The sequence below is a fragment of the Corticium candelabrum genome, chromosome 2 (genome assembly GCF_963422355.1).
Source record: "Corticium candelabrum chromosome 2, ooCorCand1.1, whole genome shotgun sequence".
Classification (NCBI taxonomy): Eukaryota; Metazoa; Porifera; class Homoscleromorpha; order Homosclerophorida; family Plakinidae; genus Corticium; species Corticium candelabrum.
In genome coordinates, this window is record NC_085086.1 from 2,263,062 (window position 1) to 2,271,207 (window position 8,146).

The 8,146-nt window shown below is 40.0% G+C and overlaps 1 protein-coding gene and 1 long non-coding RNA gene across 2 annotated transcripts in view; both read left to right on the plus strand.

Moving 5' to 3' along the window:
- Positions 1–1,151, plus strand: part of LOC134198333 (probable serine/threonine-protein kinase DDB_G0281745) — an 11,456-nt gene extending 10,305 nt beyond the window's left edge. Inside the window, exon 9 of the mRNA XM_062667704.1 lies at positions 760–1,151. The gene's annotated coding sequence lies outside the window, so the exon portion shown is untranslated. The remainder of the gene's footprint in view (positions 1–759) is intronic.
- Positions 1,152–1,314: 163 nt separating this feature from the next.
- On the plus strand, positions 1,315–1,953 carry LOC134176231 (uncharacterized). Its single transcript, XR_009969282.1, has 3 exons — positions 1,315–1,534; positions 1,654–1,773; positions 1,835–1,953. It is a non-coding gene; the product is annotated as an uncharacterized LOC134176231 (long non-coding RNA).
- The last annotated feature ends 6,193 nt before the right edge of the window (positions 1,954–8,146 follow it).

Sequence of the window (8,146 nt, forward strand, 5' to 3'; positions counted from 1 at the left end):
CACGGCATAGACACACGCGGCACGGACACACACGGCACAGAGAGACACGACACAGACACACACGACACAGAGACACACGGCACAGACACACACGACACAGACACACACGGCACTGACACACACGACACAGACACACTCAACACAGACACACATAGCACAGACACACACGACACACACGCGGCACAGACACACACGGCACAGACACACATGTTACAGACACGCACGACACAGACACACATGGCACAGACACACACGGCACAGACACACTCGGCACAGACACACATGTTACAGACACACATGGCACAGACACACACGACACAGACCCACACGGCACAGACAAACAAGGCACAGACACACACCGCACAGACACACACCGCAAAGACACACGGGGCACAGACACACACGGCACAGACACACACAGCACAGACACACACGGCACAGACAGACACGACACAGACACACACGACACAGACACACACGGCACATACACACAGGACACACACACACACACACACACACACACACACACACACACACACACACACACACACACACCTAATGCAAGCAGACACACAATCCGCATAATACTTAGCACTTACTTGTTCTCTAAATATGTAGCTTTGTGTTTATCTTGATGAATAGATGACATGTCACTGAGTATCAAGAAAGACTATTTTCTCTAATGATTAACTGAATATTCTTTAGAGATTTTAATTATCTTTGTTATTCTATATTGAGGTTTTGTTGTGTTTGTTGTAGCTCTTCATGTTCTCCGTCTATCAGTAGGAATAATAGTGACACATCAAATTGTCTTCCTTTCCTGTCATTGTGGTCACGTGATGTTACTTAACATGTCACGTGATCTTACTCTACAGGTCACGTGATGTTTGTAACGCTATAGATGAGAACAACCGTCCCATAGTGTGAAGACTGAATATTTAATTCTAGATACTTTTATTTGTTTAAGAGATGTTTTGTATTATGAAATATAGAGTAGAATGTAAATAGTAAACAATGATATAGAATACTCTAAAATAGTTATGATTCACGAGTATTTCCGGGTAAGCTAGTGGAACGTTAGAAATATTGATACAAAACTTTGTTGCTAATGCGTTACATTTACAATGATGTGATATTTAATTAATCACGTGACTGGCTTGTTATCCAGTGTGTCTGTTTCAGCTTGGATAATTTGCAGCATATTAATAAATTAATTAAAAAATTAAGTAATTTAGAATTGTATCAATGTACATCCCTAATTTTTATTTTATTTTTTGTTATTAAAAATTAAAAATTTACCAATTATTATTTATTTTTACTCCATTAGCTATTGAAAAGGTAATTTAGTTGGCGACTGACAATTTTATAATAAACAAGTTAGTTTTTACAGAGCTGACAGAAGTTGACATCGCTGAGAAATCTATATCAGATCAAAATAGTGCACGTGACTCAGACGAATAGAAATAATGTTGGCGCATGCGTACAATCACTCGTTCGAATTTGGGGGTCCCGATCTCGATCCGAGTTGCAATCTGTAAGTTTAAGTAGGTTCAAGTGTAAGTTTGTTGTGTGAGAGTGTCGTGTTGAGTGATTTCTCGTTTGTGAGTGAAATTGTAAAGATTTGTTGTGATTGATGTGTTGATGGGATGGTAGGATGAGTGAGACACACCACACATGGATAGGAGACTTGTGAAAGCAGTGGAGGACAACAAAGTCGATGAGGTGGAAGCTCTTTTGAAGTCAGGCGCTTCGCCTGATGCGTGTGGTAGTAATGTATGTTATTGACTGAGTGACTCGTTTTATTGTTTGTTGATAACAACTCACTCTATTGTAGGGATGGCCTGTACTTGTTACAGCTTGTATAAAAGGCAGCAATTCCATCGTACAACATTTGTTACAGAAAGGAGCAAATGTTAACAAAGCAGAACCTAATGTAAGTGTTGAGAGTGAATGAATGAATGGATGGATGAATAGAATGATATTTCAATGATGTAATGAGATTTGTGATAGGACGGATATTACATTAAATACAAATAATAAAACACAATTATTGTTATTACAGGGTTGGACTGCTTTAATGTGTGCAGCAGTTTGTGGTTATGATTCACTAATTGTTATGTTATTATCAGCTAATGCTGATGGTAATCTGAAGACTAAGGTGAGTGTTTGAATTTGTTGTTGTTGTATGTGTTGATGTGATGTATGAGATGTTATGTACTACTAATAAATGTATTAATATTGAATATTATTATAATTTTATTTAATTAATAGAAAGTGGAGAAATACAAACAATTTATAGAAATTTGTTTTATATTTATTGGTTGGTTTTAAATAAATTATTATTTATATGTATGTATGTATGTATGTTTGTTTGTCCTTTTGTTTGTCTGTAGTTGTTCTGTCTCTCGGTTTGTTTGTGTTTTTGTCTGTCTGTTGTAGATGGTTTATTGTAAACATCAAAGCTAATACAGTAAACGTTATATGACTATAACAAATTAGTAAGTAAAAGTTGAAGATAAATGACCATAGTGTAGGATTTATGTCTGTTTGTTTGTCTGTTTACCTGAATGTCTGTCTGTCTGTCTGTTGGTAGGTGTGTATGTATGTCAGTGTCTGTTGGTCTGTCTGTCAGTGTTTTTGTCTGTCAGTGTGTCTGTCCGTTTGTCAGTGTGTCTGTCTGTTTGTCACAGTTTGTGTATCAGTGTGTCTGCCTGTTTGTCTTTCTGTCCATCTTGCTGTCAGGGTTTTTGTTCCTTGGTGTGTCTGTCCATCTGTCTGTCAGTGTGTCTGTCTGTCTGTCTGTCTGTCTATCAGTGTGTCTGTCTGTCTGTCGGTGTGTCTGTCTGTCCGGTGGTGTGTCTCTGTCTGTCTGTGTGTCTCTGTCTGTCTGTCTGTTTTTTCTGTCTGTTTGTTTGTCTGTCTGTCTGTTTGTTTGTCATTGTGTCTATCTGTCTGTCAGTGTGTCTGTTTGTCAGTGTGGGCGTCTGTATGTTTGTCTGTCAGTGAGTCTGTCTGTCTGTCAGTGTGTCTATCTGTCTGTCAGTGTGTGTGTCTGTCTGTTTGTCTGTCAGTGAGTCTGTCTATCTGTCAGTGTGTTTGTCCGTCTGTCTGTCAGTGTGTCTGCCTGTTTGTTTGTTTGTCTGTCTGTTTGTCTGTCAGTTTGTCTGTTAGTGTGTCTATCTGTCTGTCAGTGTGTCTGTCTGTCAGTGTGTGTGTCTGTCTGTTTGTCTGTCAGTGAGTCTGTCTATCTGTCAGTGTGTTTGTCCGTCTGTCTGTCAGTGTGTCTGTCTGTTTGTCTGTCTGTCTGTCTGTTTGTCTGTTAGTTTGTCTGTTAGTGTGTCTATCTGTCTGTCAGTGTGTCTGTCTGTCGGTGTGTGTGTCTGTCTGTTTGTCTTTCAGTGAGTCTGTCTATCTGTCAGTGTGTTTGTCCGTCTGTCTGTCAGTGTGTTTGTCTGTTTGTTTGTCTGTCGGTCTGTTTGTCTGTCAGTTTGTCTATCTTTCTGTCTGTCTGTCACTGTGTCTGTCTGTCAATGTGTCTGTCTGTCCGTTTGTCTGTCTGTCTGTTTGTCTGTCAGTGTGTCTGTCTATCTCTCAGTGTATTTGTTGGTCTGTCTATCAGTGTGTCTGTGTGTTTGTTTGTCTCTCCGTTTGTCTGTCAGTATGTCTATCTGTCTGTCAGTGTGTCTGTCCGTCTGTCTTTCTGTCTTTGTCTGTTTGTCTGTATTTATGTCTTTCTGTCTGTATGTCTGTCTGTCAATACATTTATTTCTTATACAAGACGTTATGCTGAAAACAAATAAGTTCTGATTAACCTAAAATATTCTATACTGTCTGTCTGTTTGTCTGTTTGTGTCTGTCTGTCTGTCTGATTGCTTTCTTATTATAATTTTCTGTTATTGTAGCACATCCTACATTATGGATGGACAGCATTGCATTGTGCTGCTTTCCACAATCACTCCAAAGTTGTTCGTATTCTGTTAGAGAATGGATGTGATAGCAACATAAAAGACAATGTAAGACATGTTGATGTGAATGTGAATGATAATATTTGTATCTAGGATCCATGGCCCGTCGTTCGTACGGGCAAGATACTGCAGTGCAAAGATAGGTTCGTAGACACGTCACATGCAATCTTTGTTGCGAGGTCCCGGATGTGGTGAATGAATTCGAATTTTGCTCTTGGCGCTTGTTTCGATAGAAATCTACACACTCCCCGTTTAGCGCTTTGTCCTCTCATCAGCTCATTTTTTTATCTCCGGCCAAGAGGGGTTGCATGTAAAAGTTATAAAAAGATGAGGACGGCCGTACTTTCTGACATACGTCATTGCATCTTGAGTTTTCTCATGCATGTACCTGGGACCGCCAGTGAAAGAAGATGGAAGAATGACTGCTCGTCCAAGGTCAGTATCTTGGCTATTCTGGGCGAGAGCATCTTTTAGGTGGATGTAGCTGTCGACTCGCAATTTGCTCTGATTGTGGCGTACGTATCAATCTCAATCTTAGCGTACATATCAACTAAAAAGTGATGGAAGAGGTTTTTGGTTCTAAGTAGGTGGTTAAAATTGTTGGTCCTCACCATGATTCTGTAGGCGTAGAAGTCCATAGCGGATACTTTCTTGTTGGTATGCAAATCTGTTCTTGGGTCAACTTGACGCAGTTCGAAATTATATCCATCTTCGCCGCGACAGAAGAGTAGCGGGTACTGAAGCGCATCGTAGGATCTGTGGGTTTCGGCGACTCGTTGAAGCTGGTCGTTGCGTTTTTGCAGAACAATGTCACTGTTGTTGAATTGTTGGCCAACGATGAGAACAGCAACTTCATCTGTCAGTGGAGCGTTAAATCGTCTTGGATGTTCCATGGTTGGAGCTTTGTCTGGTCGAATAACTATGCGGTATAATTATAATTAAGTCTGGTCATAATTAGCAATAATTGGTTATACTAAGTGAACCAATGCTGATTGCACGCATGTGAAATCCTCATGGGCGGCTAAGTGCACACCAGAGCTGTGATGAAGACTCTGGTGCACGCACAGCAGCATCACTAGACCATCACCTTTGACAACTGGTCAAGTGGTAGTTTCACTAGTTGAGCAGTTAGTGTAGCTAGCGGTCTGCCAAAGAATCAAAGAGTCCTGGTTTCAAGATATCACCGCAAACACTGCAGACGGCTCTTCTTGAAGCTCGCCACATAGTTGTTTACGTTGTGGAGCATCTCCTGAAGAGACAAATAATGTCAATCTTCACACCAGGCACAGCTCTGCATCGTGTCTCAGCTTGTTCTTGTTTATCAGCCATAAAATAGATTTGCAGAAACTCTGGGTTTTCTCCTGACTGATGTTGCATGGCACCAATTCTGTGATAGACCTGGCCCTGAACTTTAAAGGTGGGCATAAATCCTGGTAGACAGACTTTTTCTGTACATCCAGAGCTTGTCATCTTGAATGCAGAGTTGTATTTTCTGATGTTATTAACAAATTGCTTTGAATAGTGATTCTCTAAGAGAAGCAAAGAACTTCGCTCTAGGACGCAATTGTCTGCAGCTACACGTATTCGCGTAGTATGTAGTTAATTAATTAAACGGTAGGTTTCTAGACACGTTACAAACGGTGCATTTAGTTGATTAGCAAATGCATGACCCGTCCTTTAGAGGCAGAGTAGTGTTTTAGCGGAAGAGGGACGCAGTGGGCAGGTCACGTGCAATCTTTGTTGCGAGGTCCCGGATATGCTGAATGAATTCGAATCTTGCTTGTCGCGCTTGTTTCGATCGAAATCGACACACTCCCCGTGTAGCGCTTGCTGCAGAGAACGTGTAGGTTGGATTCGGTGCAAATGCGATCGGAATTTGGAAAGAAACGAAAGCGCTAGAAGAGTAAGTTTCGTCGGCAAGAGATATTCGATTGCTTGAAGCTTTGGGAAGGATGACGTTGCATACAGTCTACACATGACTGGTGTGGGCGTGTGTTGGAATGAACTGGAATGTGTAGTGTTTGCGTCATCGAGAAATTTTATGCTTGGGTCGACCCCTTGAGAGGGGACCTTGTGCATATTTTTACGCAAACCTTCCCTTGTGCGTGCCGAGTGTGCGTGCCGATTTCGGTTGCGAACGGACAAAAGACGTGGCCTCCAAACGCGAACACCCACACACACAGAGACAATTTGAACTTTAGATATTAGATCATTGTATTGTGAATTTGGTGTGCATGGTGTTAGCACTGCTTTAGCTACTAGTCAGGGTTCTAGCCAGGCATGCTAAGGTGTAGCGGCCCTCTATGCCTTTCACATATGTCTACGTGTTCACAGCTGACTGCTACACCTCCAATACTGGCTACACATGTAGTAGGTACCATACACTACACCTGCATTTACGCTTCCAATATAGATTAATTTATATCAACAAATTATTAATAAATAATAAATAAATAATTTGCATACAATTAATTAGCCTCCAACTTACAGACCAGAGAGCGTGCGAACTCTAGTCTGTACCAGAACGCTACTAAAATGATTTGGGAAGTACTTATGAAAAGTGATGCTAAATGGTGGTGTAACAGCGTAGGATTGTTGTAGCTAGATCAACATATTATTTGTAAATGCCATGAGATCTCACAAACGAAGAAGAGACGTCTGCAGTGTTTGCGGTGATATCTTGAAACTAGGACTCTTTGATTCTTTGGCAGACCGCTAGCTACACTAACTGCTCAACTAGTGAAACTACCACTTGACCAGTTGTCAAAGGTGATGGTCTAGTGATGCTGCTGTGCGTGCACCAGAGTCTTCATCACAGCTCTGGTGTGCACTTAGCCGCCCATGAGGATTTCACATGCGTGCAATCACCATTGGTTCACTTAGTATAACCAATTATTGCTAAACCAATCAGAATTTACAACCGACATTCCTGTTCTAAGACGCTGATTGACTTAGAAGGCTATTTCCGAAATCGTTTCAGTACAGTTTTGGTACAGACTAGAGTTCTCGTGCTCTCTGGTCTGTCAGTTTGAGGCTAACAATTAATTATTTTTAGAAATTAATTGTTTGTAAATTATTTATATTTTATTTATTTAATATTATTTATTAATAATATATTTATATAACTAATTGTATGCAAGTCGTTTGTTTATTATTTAAGAATAATTTCTGATATAAATTAATTATATGCCAATTATTTATTTATTAATTTGTTATTTATTTGTAATTATTTTTTATTATTTTTATTGCATCTATGCATGCTAAGGTACACATCTACGCGTACACTGACTATTTATGTAGTAGGTCCTGTACACTACACTTGCACACATGCTGCTATATCTTTGGCATTGCATTTGTAATGAGAAACAGTTTAATTAATTTAAAAATGTAATAGATACGTTACTATCAGTCTGCCGCTCAGTGTGATTTGTAGAGGCTACTCTCTCAAACCATCGGTAATTTTATTCAGAAATTTTCACAGACATTACATGCCACGCCCACGTACCAGAATGATGTGTCACGCCAACACAGCTACTTCTTCCAAAACTCCTGTCTATAACTCTGCTAGTTTTTAGAAAATTCTATTTAATTTGTTTGATCTACAGTCAATACTTCAGCATGTGACAAGAAACATATAAGTATAAACTGGTGTATTATACATCTAATTTTATTATCATGTATTTTGATGTGTTAATATTAGAAGATGTTAATCATACTAGGATATTGTTTGTATTTGACAGAATGGAGAAACAGCACTGCAATTAGCTGTCAGACGGAATCAGAAGAATGCTGCAGATGCAATCAAGGCATTCACTGTAAACTGTGTGTGTGTGTGTGTGTGTGTGTGTGTGTGTGTGTGTGTGTGTGTGTGTGTGTGTGTGTGTGTTTGTCTGTATTCTTCAGACAAACTCATACCTTTTTTTCTTGTGAGACAAGTTGCCCATCTCATCAGTGAGCCAGTCCAGATGGTTTGATATAAGAGAGAGAGGTAGAAATTTGCAAGCCTTATGTATAGAAGATTACTGGTGTCCCACAGAGTGTTTGCAGAAGAGGACTGATTGAATTCACCAAGCACTTCTACTAAGGCAGATGGATAGCCAGCGCTGCAAGTCGACAAGTGGTTAGTGGTCCAGTAGCCTAAGAATATGTTACCTGTGTGCTTTCTCTTGACGTTTATGTTA